Source organism: Triticum dicoccoides, chromosome 6A, assembly GCF_002162155.2.
Source record: "Triticum dicoccoides isolate Atlit2015 ecotype Zavitan chromosome 6A, WEW_v2.0, whole genome shotgun sequence".
NCBI lineage: Eukaryota > Viridiplantae > Streptophyta > Magnoliopsida > Poales > Poaceae > Triticum > Triticum dicoccoides.
The window spans coordinates 55,053,612-55,070,758 of NC_041390.1; the positions used below are offsets into that span (position 1 = coordinate 55,053,612).

Genomic DNA, 17,147 nt, shown 5'->3' on the forward strand with positions numbered 1-17,147 from the left:
TGCATACCTCAAGCTCAAGATGCCAGGACCTCAGGGGGTCATTACAGTTAATAGAAACACAAAGCACTCTCTCCGAATGGAGGAGCACACTGCGGCCCTTGCAGCGGAAGCGCAAAGCAGCCTCTTAAGGCAATCCACTAGTTCGGCGTTTAAGGACCCGAACACCTTCAAGCGCGCCTAGAGTAATCGGCAATAGGACCGCCTGGCACATTTCGAGCTCGCATAGCCATGCGGCCCCCACCCCGACCCAAGCCAAACGGTGAAACTCGTGCCATTCGTACATAATTACGCATTAAAAATACCATGGGCACAGGTAGGGAGGGGCACGACTACGGCACGCCCCAAGACGCGGCTTAAACCGCACTAGGGGCTTTCCGCTTTGTTATTTTTCTCTATTTTAGGACATTAATCTCTAGGAACCCTGTCCGGCAGCATGATTGTCGAACACATGATGCAGCAACCAAGGAGGCAGAAAGCTACATCACACCACGGAACTCCCAGGTGGATTATGATAACGAGTGAAATACTTGCTTTAATATTATTCCTCAGCTTGCCCTTGGAGGGGACATAGTCCTACTTTTCGCTTATCGCACTACCTGTATCAGTCTGCTCTAACACACTTTTTTTAATAAACAATGCATAGCATTAAGACTATTATTGCATTCTTCTTTATATATATATATATATGTGTGTGTTCATTAATGACACCTTGCAACCGTACACCTTGGTACGGCCAATACACCAGGGGCTCAAGTACCCCACAATATGGTGTGAGAAGTATGAACACTTTCACAAGTGCGGCACCCCGAACTTATAGCATTATATGCATCAGTTCCGAATCATGTCTTTGGTCAATAGTTGGGTTTGCCCGGCTCCCATGTTTTGGTACCTTACGTTCCGCTATATCGGCTAAGGTAGCACTGGGAGAACTACTGCGATTGTGCCCCGGTTGAGCTGGGCTAAGCACCTCAGTAGAGAAAGCTAAAACTAACTGTCATGATAAGGCGAGAGACTGGTCGCTGTTCAAGAGATTTTCGAGTCCCTAAAGACTTATGCCGCTTAGAGTGAGGAGTCGGCCCTGTCCGGCTTAAGGCGTGTATCGCGCCCCGAATCCGGCCTTCCGAATACTAGGGGCTTCGCCGAAATTTAAAATTATAGAATTCTATGGCTAAGTGAGAGTGATAACGCATTATAGTCTGATTGCCTTGTTCGTTGTGCTGAGCACCTCCCTCGAAGGACCCAAAAATGGGAACAAGAGTGCTTAGGTTTATCCCGAACACCCCAGCACTCGTGGCATGGGGGAAGAAGCCGACGACTAGCCATCTCTCAGATTCGATAAACAGCCAAACAGAAGGTAATATTTTAAATTCAAAAAAGCGTTGCATAGCGCATATGAACAAGTTTTCATAGATACAGGATTACACGAGCGAGTTCAATCAAATATTACATCTTTCGTACACTCGTCCGCTATGAGACGGGCACCCTTCAGGACACCATCATAGTACATCTCGGGGTGGCGATGCTCCTTGCCCTCCGGCGGCCCTTCCTTGATCAGCTTCACGGCGTCTAGCTTGGCCCATTGCACCTTCACACGAGGGAAAGCCCGGCGTGCCCCTTCGATGTAGACGGACCGTTTGACGACTTCCAGCCATGGGCAGGCATCCACAAGGCGCCTCACCAGGATGAAGTAGCTGTTCGGAAGGGCGTCGCCAGGCCACAGCCGGACTATAAAGCCCTTCATGGCCTGTTCGGCCGCCTTGTGTAGCTCGACCAGCTGCTTTAGCTGGTCGCTCATACGCACCGGGTGTTCGGTCCCAGTATATTGGGCCCAGAACAACTTCTCCGTTGAGCTTCCCTCCTTGGCCTGGTAAAACATTGTGGCATCCGACACGCTGCGGGGCAAATCTGCGAATGCTCCTGGAGAGCTCTGGATTTGGGTAAGTAACAAGTAATTTACTTTCACATGCTTGCTCTGCATAAGGAATGCCTTACACGACGCTATTTTCTTCATCGCCTCAATCTCCTGGAGGGCTCTTTGGGCTTCAGCCTTGGCATTTTTCGCGCTTACGAGGGCTACGGCAAGCTCGCACTCTCGCGTCTTCGAGTCACGCTCCAACGCCTCATGCTTCGACACGAGAGCTTGGAGCTCTTGCTGCACCTCGCCCACCCGTACCTCATGCCTCTCTTGCTAGGTGCGCTCCTTGGCCGCTTTGTTTTCGGCCTCGGATAGCGCTTGCTTCAGGGTCGCCACCTCGGTCATGGCCCCTGGCAAATTTACGATGATCCTATCATTTTGTAATCGCTTTCTTTTTATACATATCCATAGACTAGGTACTACTTACCTTTGTTCTCCTTGAGCTGCCTCTGGGCAAGGCCGAGCTCGTCCTTGGACCCTTTAACGTCCTGCTTTAGTGCGGCAACCTCCGCAGTCAGTGCGGCCAAGGCCGGTAGCAAAGCATGCATACGCATATAGACATACTTATATTAGACTCCTACGATATTGTTTGATCCTCCATTCGGCTTTTCTTTGTGAACACCGAACAGAGCATCAGGGGCTACTGTCTATGCGGTAATATTTTTCCCATATTTCAAAAACTTACCTCAAAGCCTGTTAGAAGGCTGGCACAGGCCTCAGTCAGTCCGCTCTTGGCAGACTGAACCTTCTGGACCACCGCACTCATAATACTGTGGTGCTCCTCGTTGATGGAAGCACTGCGAAGCGCTCCTAGCAAATTGTCCGGTGCCTCTGGATGGACAGAGGTCACTGGCACAGGCGTCTTGCCCCTCTTGGAAGGAGGCCGCCTGCCCGAGTCCGGAACCACTAGAGGTTTCGGTGCGGTGTTCGGCTGAGGGCCGAACTCGAAGCCCTCGGGGGCCTTGTTCCCTATGCTCCCCGAGTCCGGAAGGTCCCCTTGAGGCGCCTCCGGGAATGTCTCCCCTCGACCCGGTGCCTCTTGAGACAACACCTCAGCGTTGTCCGTAGGGCAAGGGGAGGTGGCGGTCGGAAGTGGATCGCTATCCATATCCGGCGAGTCCATGGAGCCGTCCGATGAGGATACGTCGATACGGGCTCGGGACGGTCTGCATAGTCACGATTCGGCGTTAGGAGAAGCAGTGCGACAAAGAAATGCTACGAGTTACTCTGGTATCCGAATACTTACGACTTCGCCAGGGGCTTGGCCCTGGGCAGCCACTCGTCTTCGCCTTCGGCGGCGGTGGTGGAACTGTCCGGAAAGAGAGTCCTTCCCTTCTTGCACGCTTCGGCCCCCTAGTTGGGGCGGCTTTCCTTTTCTTGTCTCCCCCAACTGGAGGGGGAGCGTCTTCATCTTCCTCCTTGTCTTCGTGTGAGGAGTGCGCCGAGGAGTCCTCAGACGATGAGTCCGATATCACCTGGCGCCGGGAACTCTTTCGGGTTCCCTTGGCCTTCTTGGTCTTCTCTGGCACCTTGTAAGGAGCCAGAGTCAGCATCTCCATCAGGAGAGCGTCTGCTGGGCCTTCGGGCAAAGGAGCCGGACAGTCGATCTATCCGGCCGTCTCCTGCCAGTATAGAGTCAAACTATGAAAAACAAGTATCCTGTAAGAGGTAAAACAGCTTACCGTGCTGGCTTGGTGCTTCGCGTAGAATCCGCGATCCTCGGGACTGGGAGGGGGAACCTCGGCGCCCTTGAATAGCACCTTCAAGGTCGGTGGCAAAAAATAGTCTGCAGAGTTTAGTTAGTGCTACTTTGCTTGTCTTTAGTAAGTACTATTGTTCAGTACTTGATTTGTGTTTGTGAACCCTGTATTGTTTATTAGTACTGCCGCTTTTGGTGTGTGGTCAGTCCTGAGAACAGTCTATGTTAATGTATGTCCACTCAATTCAGTCTGTATATTTTGAAGTATCCAGATCATATTTTTTGTGAGGACGATCTATCAATTATGGTTACACTCTAATATCTGTATGCATTGCAGGGTTTATCGCACCCACCGGGATTTCCAGCCCCATGGATGTTCGGTCCATATGATTTGTCACAACCTTTGGACTATCCTGCTTGTGGGAGTAGGCGGGGCCCCTGCATGCCACGCGTAGTTGAACGATCAATCTTCTGTTTAGTACTTCAACATAGTGATTTCCTGGTAAGGATTCACTCGTGTCACATCAAGTAAATCTTATTGATTTACTGTCTAAATCTTATTGATTTAATGTCATGTTTTCTTTCTTTTCCTGCAATTTTACGATGCAGGTTTTTCCCTGTGACATTCATCACAGAATAAACCATTTGGTTTGCTCTACGATGGCTATTTTTGCAGGTTTCACTTCTTATGTCGTGTCAGTAACGAAGGCACTATCCATCACTTATATTACTGGAAAAAATTGGATCAGTCTGTTGTCTGAGTACAAGTTGAATCCCTATGATAAACTGCAGTTTGGTTTAACAAAAACACCACAATTAGTCCTTCTCACGTTTAAAATAAATGATGAAAAAGACTGGATCACGGTCACGGATCCTAGTCAAGTTAGAAAGCTGATCATAGCAGACCCGACACGATCGCCGCTGTCTCGTACAGATCGAGCACCGACAGTTGCTCTAGCACTAACAGCAGCAGCAGCTCAGTCTGATCAAGCTGAGGATTGGGCACCGACCGCGTTAGCGGATCACTCTGATCTACCGGAGGAGCGGGCATCGACACCGGCACCTGCTCTCACACCGGCACCAGCTCTACAAGGAGCACCATCTCCGGCAGCAGCGGTGGCTTCGGCACCTACACCAACACTAGCACTAGTAATTTGTTTACCCACTGTGAATACTTATGCTCTTGAGAGAAGCCACTAGTGAAACCTATGGCCCCCGGGTCTATCTTCCATCATATTAATCTTCCAATACTTAGTTATTTCCTTTGCCTTTTATTTTACTTTGCATCTTTTATTTCTCTTTATCATAAAAATACCAAAAATATTATCTTATCATATCTATCAGATCTCACTCTCGGAAGTGACCATGTAGGGATTGACAACCCCTTAGCGCGTTGGTTGCGAGGATTTATTTGTTTGTGCGGGTGTGAGGGACTCATGCGTGGCCTCCTACTGGATTGATAGCTTGGTTCTCAAAACTGAGGGAAATACTTACGCTACTCTGCTGCATCACCCTTTCCTCTTCAAGGGAAAACCAACGCAAGTGCTCAAGAGGTAGCATAACTCATTCGCCGCCTAGGTTTCGTCGGTACATCGTCCCTAGCTTCCCTCGTGCACGCCAGGTAGAACGGCATGCATCCCCCTTGCAGCGAGCATGGTGGGTCATGAAGGGCCTAAGCCGCAAGGACCTAAACCGGCACTGCTCGGCGTCGTGGCTATGGCGCCTCGGCCGCCTTCCCAGTCCCAGCTTCAGCCACGGTCGGGAGTCGCGCCGTCGGTGGCCTAGCAGTCCCCTGCAGGGGGAGTGTCCCACGCACCGGCTCCAGCAAGAGCGCCGCCATCGCATGTTGTGGCCCAACCTCAACCAGGTCGGGCGGAGCCGGCATAGGGAGCGGCCGCGCGGCTTCCTCCTGTTGCGGCTTGTGCTGCTCCGCCGGCGTGCCATGGTGGCGGCGGTGGTGGTGCTAGGAACCGGTTCCCGGCATTTCGCGGCCGTGACTTTAATGATCGTCAGCCACCCCGGGGTCAATGAGGGGATGACGGCTATGACCCGTTCGGCGAAGGTCAACATCGCGGCTCTTCATCCTCGGGCGGGGGGCGTGGTTATGCCTAGCAGAGCGATGGGACGGCAGAGCGTCTGTTTCTCGGCCCGCCGGGAGGTTTCGTCGAGGGGGCATCAGGCCCAGACTATATATAGAGAGGTGGCTGCAGAGGATCTCGGATTGGCCACAGTGGCAAGAACCACTATCGTCAGCCTCCGCCGCCTGTCACCACCGCTTCCGACGTCGCTGAGCCTATGGTGTCTTCGGAGGTGGCTGGTACGCAGACGCCCGCGTTGTCTAGCCAGGTCTTAGTTGCGGTGTCTACCTTGGCTTCTGTGGCAGTTCCCGCAAGCGAGTCGGCGGCAGCGGGTGCTGTTGGTGCTTCTGACAGGGCGGGCAGTGAGAAAGTTAGCAAATGGGCTCGTAAGAAGGATACAATGCTATGGTATCGCTATGGAGAGCAGGGGCACTTCATTGCCGAATGTACTGCTGAGCTTTGTGACACTTGCTCCAAACCGGTGCATGCTACGGGAGAGGCCCGCTTTTGCGTGAACCTATGCCGGGTGTTACAATTTATGGTGTGTGCTGTGGTCAGTTGATGTTTTTCGAGTCTCCTAGTGCTATGGAGATCCCTGATGTGCCTTAGTGCGCGACCACGGGGGTAGTGAAAGTGACCAAGGGTGACTTAACTGATGTACAAATTATGCACAGGCTGAATGAGTTAGCTCCAGGTAACCATTAGTGGGAACTTATCAAGCTTGAGGATAATATGTACAAGATGGACTTTCCCTCAACTGAAAACTTGGAGAGGCTTCTGAGTTTTGGGTTGTGTAGAGTTCCCGGCACTCAGTGCATCCTCGAGTTTCATGAGTGGAAGAAGGTTGAGCCAAAGGGTAAACCACTCACTCCGGTTTTGCTATGATTTTCGGGGGCACCTTCAAAGCCGTTGAATGATGTTCGAGTTGTGGCTCGTTTGGGGACACTGGTGGGGAAAACTGAGAGTGGATATGGCCTTTACCCGAGCTAACGGGGTGGCCATCTTGCTTGTCAGTGTCCTTGATATTGAGTACGTGCCAGATGTGGTTAAGTGGGTTCATAGAGGCATGATCTATAACCTCAAGATTGAGTTCGAGGACACCGAGCTTTTCTCTGAGGCTTTGGCAGCGAATGATGTTGACATGCTTGATAAGGATGATGGCTTGGGAAACAATGAGGTGCGTGAGGATGACTAGGGGCGCGGATCCTAACATCCAGGGTTCCGATGTGCTGGTATCGACGAAAGGACATCAGCCTCGATGACGGCACCCATGAGCACGTTGAGATTTGGGTCGTTTGAGCCTGCCTCTGCTCCTCCTCGATTGTGGAGCGATCGGGTAGAGAGTAATGATTTGATTGAGCGATCACTTCCTCCCTGATACATCTCCAACGTATCTATAATTTTTGATTGCTCCATGCTATATTATCTACTGTTTTGGACTATATTGGGCTTTATTTTCCACTTTTATATTATTTTTGGGACTAACCTATTAACCGGAGGCCCAACCCAGAATTGTTGTTTTTTGCCTATTTCAGTGTTTCGAAGAAACAGAATATCACACGGAGTCCAAACAGAAAAATCCTTTTTGGAACATGATTTTCTTCTCGGATAAGACCCAGGAGACTTGGACCCTACTCCAAGAAGTACCGGAGGCGGTCACGAGGGTAGGAGGAGCCCCCCTGCCTCGTGGGCCCCTCGGTGCTCCACCGACGTACTCCTTCCTCCTATATATACCCATGTACCCCCAAACGATCAGAGAGGAGCCAAAAACCTAATTCCACCACCGCAACTTTCTTTATCCACGGGATCCCATCTTGGGGCCTGTTCCGGAGCTTCGCCGGAGAGGGCCGTCATCACGGAGGGCTTCTACATCATCATAGCCCCTCCGATGAAGTGTGAGTAGTTTACCTCAGACCTTCGGGTACATAGTTATTAGCTAGATGGCTTCTTCTCTCTTTTTGGATCTCAATACAATGTCCTCCCCCTCTCTTGTGGAGATCTATTCGATGTAATCTTCTTCTTTTGCGGTGTGTTTGTTGAGACCGATGAATTGTGGGTTTATGATCAAGTCTATCTATGAACAATATTTGAATCTTCTCTGAATTCTTTTCTGTATGATTGGTTATCTTTGCAAGTCTCTTCGAATTATCCGTTTGGTTTGGCCAACTAGATTGGTAGTTCTTGCCATGGGAGAAGTGCTTAGCTTTGGGTTCGATCTTCCGGTGTTCTTTCCCAGTGAGAGAAGGGGCAGCAAGACACGTATTGTATCTTTGCCATCGAGGATAACAACATGGGGTTTATTTCATATTGCATGAATTTTTCTCTCTACATCATGTCATCTTGCTTAAAGTGTTACTCTGTTTTTAACTTAATACTCTAGATGCATGCTGGATAGCGGTCGATGAGTGGAGTAATAGTAGTAGATGCAGAATCGTCTTGATCTACTTGTCATGGACGTGATGCTTATATACATGATCATGCCTAGATATTCTCATAACTATGCTCAATTCTGTCAATTGCTCAACAGTAATCTGTTCACCCATCGTAGAAAACTTATGCTCTTGAGAGAAGCCACTAGTGAAACCTATGGCCCCTGGGTCTATTCTCATCATATCAATCTCCATCACTTTAATCTTTCTTTGTTTTTACTTTGCCTTTTACTTTTCACTTTGCATCTTTATATCAAAAATACCAAAAATACTATCTCTCGGATCTCACTTCCGTAAGTGACCGTGAAGGGATTGACAACCCCTAATCGTGTTGGTTGTGTTGAGCTCTTTGTGTTGTGTAGGTACGAGGGACTTGCGCGTGGCCTCCTACTGGATTGATACCTTGGTTCTCAAAAACTGAGGGAAATACTTACGCTACTCTGCTGCATCATCCTTTCCTCTTTGGGGAAAACCAACGCAAGCTCAAGAGGTAGCACTCCCCTGGATTTTGCTGCTGCTGATACTTTAGTGGACGATGAGGTTGCTGCTGCGATAGCCTTGGTGGAGAGCACACCGTCACCACCAGCAGAAATTGATCTAGGCACCAGGTTGTGTCTAGGTGGTGGGGATGATCTCGGGCAGGTGGCCCTACGATCTACCTCTCCGATTACTGCTTCTACACCGGTGAGGAGTCCGCCGAGGTCTGGTGCCGAGGTGGTCGTGCCGCGGGCCAGCGGTGCGGTCAAACAGGGAGGGAGCGTGGGCAGGAGGCCTCCGCCCCTACCTCTCCCATGGCGCACCCGACCACGGCGGCCGGACAGGGTGGGGGATGCGGGCACGAGGCCTTCACCCCTGTCTTTCTGTCCACGTGCTTGGCTTCGGCAGCAGGACCAGTGGCCACGGTGGTGACCGCGGCGCCTATTTCGCCTCGGATGGCGAGTTCGGTGGTGGCCAGATCGGGAGGGGTGCGGGCAGGTGGCCTCCGCCCCTACTTCTCCCTTGGCGTCGGTGGTTGGTGGGGTTTCCTTGGCGTCTCCGGGATCTGGGCACCGGCCGATGCCGCGTGTGGCTTCGTCGACTCTTGGTGATTCCTCGGCTGCTCCAGTTCTGTCGGGCTCTGTTTGGGGTCAGGCAGGAGGCCCCACCCCAAATAGGGCCATATGGGAGGAGGTCATTGCTTTTGGAGGGATCCCAGATCCTGTTTCTGAGGGGCAGGGGATGAGCAGTCGTCTCCAGGAGCAGCCGGATGTTGATGGCATGCAGCTAAGGTGTGCTATGCGGGCGGCCAAGCTTCGTGACATTGAGGTCCCTACCGGTATGTCAGTCAATACGTCAAAGTCGATTTTACATTTTTCCAATGATGAGATTGTTCACAATGCAAATCAATTAGGGGTTTCACTAAGTAGTAATGGTAGTGAAATCACTCAATCAGCTAATGATATTCTCGATCTCGAAGCGGAGCGCGCTTTGGAAATGATACGTAACATAGCAGTTGTTAAACCCATGAATGATTCTGACATAGATGCGTTGGGAGTCAGAGCTCTTGATAGTTTTTGTGTGGATCTTCCGCCCTCACTTCCTGAGACAGAGGAGGATGAGGGATTCGGTTCCCATAGGGACTCGATCCATGTAGATGTTCCGGAGGTTAAATCCTTGGATCCCGGTTGTGAGGACCGGTGGGAGGATCAAAATAAGCCTAAGCGGAAGTGGAAATGGAAGGTTTATCCAGTTTCGGCTGTGCGTAGGAGTGCTAGGATACATACCTCTAAAAAATTTCATGATGAAATATGAGAGGAATTTTTTGGAATAGCATAGGTCTTAAAGACTTGGCTAAAAGAAGGTTTCTAGCCGAAGCATCTAATGAACACCAGTTGGATTTATTGCCCTGCCCGAAACTGGAAGGGACAATTTCACCCCCCAATTACTTAGCACATTGTTGGGGAGTGTCGACTTCGACTGGCACTGCCTACCTCCAAGAGGAAGGTCCAGTGTGGTCCTACTTGGGGTTAAGTGTGGCTCGTTGGAAGTTCGGAGTGTGGTCATGGGAGATTTTGCGGTAAAGTTTCGGGTCAGATCAAAGGCCGATGGGTTTAATTGGGCATTGATGGCGGTATATGGTGTCGCGCAGCCAGAACTCAAACCAGAATTTTTGGCTGATCTTGTCCGTATTTGCGGTAGCGAGTAGCTTCCAATCCTCATTGGGGGCGATTTCAACATTATTCGAAGGAGTGAGGAAAAGAATTATGATAATTTTGATGGCAGATGGTCGTTTATGTTCAATACCATAATCGAAAGCTTGGATCTTAGAGAGATAGAGCTTTCTTGTAGGAAATTCACTTGGGCTAACTCGTTACCAAACCCGACTTTTGAGAAGCTGGACCGTGTCCTCGCTAGCGTCGAATGGGAACAGAAGTTCCACCTAGTAACAGTCTAGGCGTTATTGCGTGCAATTTTGGATCACACCCCGTTGCTTGTTGACTCTAGCGGTCCCACCCATATGGGAAATAAAAACACCTTTTCTTTCGAATTATCGTGGTTTGATGGAGAAGGGTTCCTTGATCTGATAGCTAGAGAATGGGCTAAAGATTCAGGAGGAAGATCTCCTGTTGAAAGATGCCAGAATAAGATTAGGCATCTCCGAAGATTCCTTCATGGATGGGATTTGTAAGGCTGAGAATGAAAGGCTCCTTCTACTTATTCAATCCCTAGACTTAAAAGCCGAGACCAATATTTTAGATACCATAGAGCTGGAAACTAAGCTGGAGGCGGAGTTGTGAGTGAAAGAACTTCTTCTTTATGCGGAATTGAAGTGGGCATTGCGAGCTAAGGTTCGCAAAATCGTCCAAGGGGATGATAACACTCAATTCTTTCATATGATTGCAAATGGCAAGCACCGCAAGAAGAGGACATTTCAGCTCGACCAGGACGAGGGGACGATTTTAGGACAAGAAAATCTGAAAGTTTATATAACCAATTACTATAAGCAGTTGTTTGGGCCTCTGGAGGATAACTTCGTGTCCTTAGACGGGTCCAGGGTTGAGGATGTCCCTCAACTTGCGTCAGACGAGAATTGGACTTTGACCGCCCCATTTACGGAGAAAGAGGTGTTTGAGGCCATTTCACAAATGAAGAAGAATAAGGCTCCTGGGCCGGATGGTTTTCTGGTGGAGTTTTATAAAAAATGTTGGCATATTATCAAAGGGGATTTGCTTCCGATGTTCCATGAACTATTCTCTGGACAGCTTCAATTGTTTCAACTTAATTTTGGAATGATAACTCTACTTCCTAAGAAAACAGAGGCCGTTCGTATTGAGCAGTTCAGGCCTATCTGTCTTCTTAATGTAAGTTTCAAAATTTTCACCAAGGTCGGGACTAATAGGCTTACGCAAATTGCGCACTATGTGGTGCAACCGTCCCAAACCGCTTTCATGCCGGACAGAAACATCCTAGAAGGGGTTGTCCTCCTGCATGAAACGCTCCATGAAATCCACACGAAAAAGCTGGACGGAGTTGTTTTCAAAGTGGACTTTGAGAAAGCGTACGATAAGGTCAAATGGCCCTTCCTTCAACAGGCATTACGTATGAAAGGTTTTGATCTGGCCTGGAGACACCAGGTAGACTCTTTCACACAAAAAGGGAGTGTTGGAATTAAAGTGAATGATGACATAGGTCACTACTTCCAAACACACAAAGGGCTGAGGCAAGGAGATCCGATGTCACCTATTCTGTTCAACATAGTGGTCGATATGTTGACAATTCTGATAGGAAGGGCTAAGGATGCAGGTCAGGTAGGTGGCCTCGTCCCGCACTTAGTTGAAAGAGGTGTATCCATTCTACAGTACGCTGATGACACTATCATCTTCATGGAGCATGACTTGGCAAAAGCGCGAAACATGAAGCTCGTGTTATGCTTATTCGAACAATTGACCGGGTTAAAGATTAACTTCCACAAAAACGAATTGTTCTGTTTCAGAAGAGCTAAAGATGACCAAGATGCGTACAAACAATTGTTCGGGTGTGAATTGGGGGCTTTACCTTTTACGCATTTAGGTATACCAATTCATCATCGTAAGCTGACCAACAGAGAATGGAAGTGCATTGAGGACCGATTTGAGAAGAAATTGAGCTGCTGGAAAGACAAGCTGATGTCATATGGAGGACGATTAATTCTTATTAATGGGAGTCTCACGAGTATGCCCATGTTTCTTCTCTCCTTTTTTAAGGTATCGGTTGGAGTCCAGAAGAGACTAGACATCTATCGATCACGCTTCTTCTGGCAGAGTGATGAACTTAAGCGAAAATACAGACTTGCTAAATGGGATATCATTTGTAGGCCAAAAGACCAAGGGGGTCTAGGTATTGAGAATCTGGAAGTGAAGAACAAATGTCTCCTTAGCAAGTGGTTGTTTAATCTTTCTATTGAGATGGACGCCACATGGGTTCAGATCTTGCGTAACAAGTACCTTCACTCTAGAACCTTGCCCCAGGTGACAGTGAGGCCGACTGATTCGCCTTTTTGAAAAGGATTGATGAGAGTTAAACCACTCTTTTTCAATAGGTTAAGGTTCATAGTTGGCAACGGTACCGCTACAAGGTTCTGGGAGGATATATGGCTAGGGAGACGCCCCTCGTACTCCAATATCCTTCTTTGTATAACATTGTTCAGCGTAGAGACACTTACGTTGCAACAGTACTGCAGTCCACTCCGCTCAATATTCAATTTTGGAGGACGCTAGTGGGAAACCGTTGGGAAGCCTGGCTCAATCTTGTGAGAAGATTGATGGATATTCAGCCGTCTCAACGGCCCGATCAATTGTGCTGGAAACTAACTAAGAATGGAGAGTTCTCGATCAAATCTATGTATTTGGATGTTATTAACTCTAGCGGGATTCCTAGAATGAGACATGTTTGAAAAGTTAAAGTACCTTTGAAAATCAAAGTGTTTATGTGGTTTGTGCATAAACAAGTTATTTTAACTAACGATAATTTGGCAAAACACAATTGGAGAGGATCTACAAGATGTAGCTTTTACGACCAACACGAATCAATCAAACACCTCTTTCTTGATTGTCCTCTGGCAAAAATTATGTGGCGGTCGGTTCACATAGCTTTTAACATTACTCCTCCGAATTCTATCAACATGTTATTTGGGACGTGACTTGATGGGATATATTCCGATACAGCGAGCCATATTCGTGTAGGAGTATGTGCTTTATTCTGGGCAGTCTGGAACTGTAGAAATGATTTGGTCTTTAATAGAACATCAAATATTCATTTTTTGCAGGTTATCTTCAGAGCCACTGCGTTGATCCGTATGTGGTCGCTACTCACTCCGACGGAGGCCAGGGAGCATTTGGTTACTGGGTCTATCCGATGGGAGATGGTAGCACGGGATATTTTCAACCGTTGGATAACGGTCATGTAATAGGATAGGCATTTAGTGTTCCTACTTTTTTATGCCAACTGGTTGTGGCTTTTCTACTACTGTTTAGCTCTTCGTGAATCTTTTTTTGTTCTTTGTTCAAGACTTGGAGACTTATGTTGAACCTTTCGCTTTCTACTACAGTTCGTTCTGATGTAGAGGCTGGGGAAAACCTCCCTTTTCGAAAAAAATGCATGCATGCAAATTAGAAAAGAGGAAATTATACGGATATGTTGCTTAACTTCCGACGGGGTAAAAGTTAGAAAAGTCCAAATATAAAAAAAAAATATATATATGTCCATTATTATTGCCAACTGGGGCTTGGTGACCCAGAAAAAACAATATGGGGGCTTAGGGATTCCAAATATTGCTGAGATGAACTTAAGTCTACTAGCCTCCTGGGTTTATAAATTTCATAATGGTGATAGCAAGATGTCGAAGCAGATTGTTGACTATAAATATAGAGCCAGTAATCCCAATATATTCTCTTGCCCTGATTCTAACTCTTCCCCTTTTTGGAAAGGGGTGTTATGGGCTGCTAAAGCAGCCAAGCAAGGGTATCAATGGAAGGTGGGCAATGGGAAGAGAGTTAAATTTGGGGAAGATCGTCGGTTTGGGTCCTGTAGCTTGGCTATTCAGTTTTGGGAATTGTATAGTATTGCTAATGAGCATAATCAAGCTATTGCTGACCTTTGGGATGGTAGTAACCTTAAGATCACTTTTAGGAGATGTATTGATAACAGATTGCTTCTCCTGTGGTATGACCTGCTGAATATTGTGCAGTCTGTTACTTTCAATGATGATGAGGATGCATTAATCTGGAAGCTAGAGGCTGGTGGTGTTTATTCTGTTAGATCTATGTATGCCATGGTCAATTTTAGGGGCATTAGCCTAGTTCATATTCCTGACATTTGGAAAAATCATGTCCCTCCCAATATCCTCATTTTTTTATGGCTGCTTGCTCATAACAAAATATTGCTTAGGGAGAACCTTGCTAAGAGACAAAACTTAAATGATTTGACTTGCTTGTTCTACTCTGATGATGAGAATATAAATCACCTATTCTTTGAATGTGTGGTAGCCATGGAAATTTGGAGAAATATCCATTCCATTTTAGGTTACTCACATCTGCCTGCCCTTAATAAAGTGGCGGAAATGTGGAGTAGACATAATAACTTGCAAGCTGAAAATCTGGTTATTTCAGCTACTCTCTGGGCTATCTGGAGATGCATAAATGACTTGTGTTTTAATAACACAATTTGGATGGGTGTGCAGGTGGTTCTGAGAAAGATTGCAGGATCCTACAGCATATGGAAGATCTTGTGCAAAGAGGTGGCAAGAGAACGCGTGGAGGAGATTATTGTAGCTATCTGGGAGGCTGCAAAAAAACCACCGCTGCTGCTCTGGCCAGAGCCAGGCTGAAGAGAAACGAACTGTGGCTGCAATACTTCATGCAAAAGATGGGAGGCTGGGTGGACATGGGAGTTAATTAGTAGTTAGACCTGGTGTCCCTACTGTGGTTGGAGAGTGGCCAGTCCGATTTCTGATAAATGAACCTTTTCTTGCCTGATAGTTTCAGCTGTCTTATAGTTTTCAAAATTCTCAGGATGTTTGTCCCAGAGAGATGTTTCAATCTCCTCCCGGGGTCTGTAACTGATTTTGCACTCTGTGGTTTCGTTTTCTTAATGGAAATGGAGCCGGGGCAAGAGCCCTTTTCATCTAAAAAAGTATGTCCATTATTGGAGAACCATAGTTAGGCGCAGACAACAAACATAGAACATACTCATGGCATTGCACATGAACATATCCGAAAGAAAAATAGCAGGGGCGTACAACCCGCGTGTGCCCCGTGCATGCAGATTATTTAACGAGTAGTTTAAACAAAGGGCCTCCCTGATTACACGTGCTGCACGCACGTGTGAGGCGTGACACGAGCACGAAGTGGCTTCTTCATCGCTTTGAAGAACCCGTCGAGCTCCGTGAGGTCGACGCCACAATTTCCCTCGCTCCACTCGAACTCGCGCACCAGCGCTGCCAGCAAGCACTTGACATTGAGCATCCCCAGAGCCATGCCTGGGCAGTACCGCCGCCCTGCGCCGAACGGCATCATCTTGATCTCCTTTGGCCCCGGCAGAGGCCCAACGGCCTCTCCCTCTCCTCCGGCAAGGAACCTCTCCGGCCGGAACTCGTCGGGATCCGTCCATGTCTTGGGGTCCCTCCCGATGTCCCCCAAGACGAAGTGCGCAAACCGCCGGCCGGCATGGCCGTTTGGCCGACCACTCCTCCCTCGGCGCGGATGTCGCGCATGACGAACGGCGTCGGCGGGTGCATGCGGAGGCTCTCGAGCACCACGGCGTGGAGGTACGGCGCCATGCCGCGGTGGAGTATTTCTCTCTCCTCGTCCTCGGAGGGATACTTGTTGTCACCGTCGTACTTGATGTTGATGATGGCCTCGCGACGCAGTTTCTTCTGGATCTCCGGCCGGGTGACTAGGTGCGCGAGGGTCCACTCGACGCAAGCCACGACGGTCTCCGTGCCGGCACCGAGGTATTCTAACACGAGGCTCACCATCTCGTCTTCCTTGAGGGCTCGGCGAAGATGCTCGTCATTGTCGTCGTCCTCGTCTGGAATGCGGAGATGGATGAGCGAATCGACGTATGAACGGGCCTTGCCGTCGCAAAATCGTGAAGACTGCCGCCGTGCCTCCTCGATGAGAGGGAGGAAAAGCTCGGCCAGCCGGCGGCGCAAGGCGATAGGATCTCTTTGCCGTCGCCTCCAGTAGCCCAAGAGCTTAGACTCGCACGTGGAGGTGGATTCCACGGCGGCGAGGATGAACTCCCGGAACTCGCACTGCATGGCCCGCACGTCGGCCTCGTCGACCAGGCTGTCTCCAAAGCACATGCGTGCAATCATGGAGAACACGGCGGCATAGAGGCCGTCGCGGACGACCACCGCCCTGCCCTTGCTTGCGGCTGACTGGACGCTAGCGACGATGTCGTCGATGGCCGCCCGTCGCAGCGGCGCATAGGAAGCGTAGCGCGTGGGGTGGATGGTCTCCGCTGCGAGGTTGCACCGCAGGGTGCGCCAGAGCGGGCCGTATGGCACGGATATTATGTTGTCGCTCCGTCGGCGGCGGTGACCTTTGACGATAGGGATGCGGAACATGGACATTGGGCGGTTGGAGAAAGCGTCGGCGTACTCAACCAGTGCGCGCCTGGTGACGGCAGCATCGCTGATCTCGATGATCGGCTGAGGGATTACCCGCGCCGGCGCACGGCGCCGGCAGATGCGTCGGAACACGGCTAGGACAAGGAAGAAGAGGGCGGCATAAGCAAGTATTGAAAGCAAATACTCCATATATTGTTCCTGCTGGAAATCAGTAAGAACTTGCTTACAGCTTTGCTCCTGTCAGTGGTGTTTATATAGAAAATTTCTTACAGGACTGGCTCAACGCCCGTACACGGAGCTGCATTGCTTCATAATGTAAGCGTGGTAGGTCAACTGACACTTAGAGCCTGTTCCGTCGGGGTCACTCCACTCTATCAAATCCTTGGCTCCACATGACAAATCAGGAGCAGATAACTTTGTTCAGCTACCTTTTTTT

At 49.0% G+C, this 17,147-nt stretch overlaps 1 pseudogene; it reads right to left on the bottom strand.

The window, feature by feature from the left end:
• Nucleotides 1-15,310: 15,310 nt before the first annotated feature.
• Nucleotides 15,311-16,916, bottom strand: LOC119318876 (annotated as a pseudogene).
• Between the last annotated feature and the right edge of the window lie 231 nt (nt 16,917-17,147).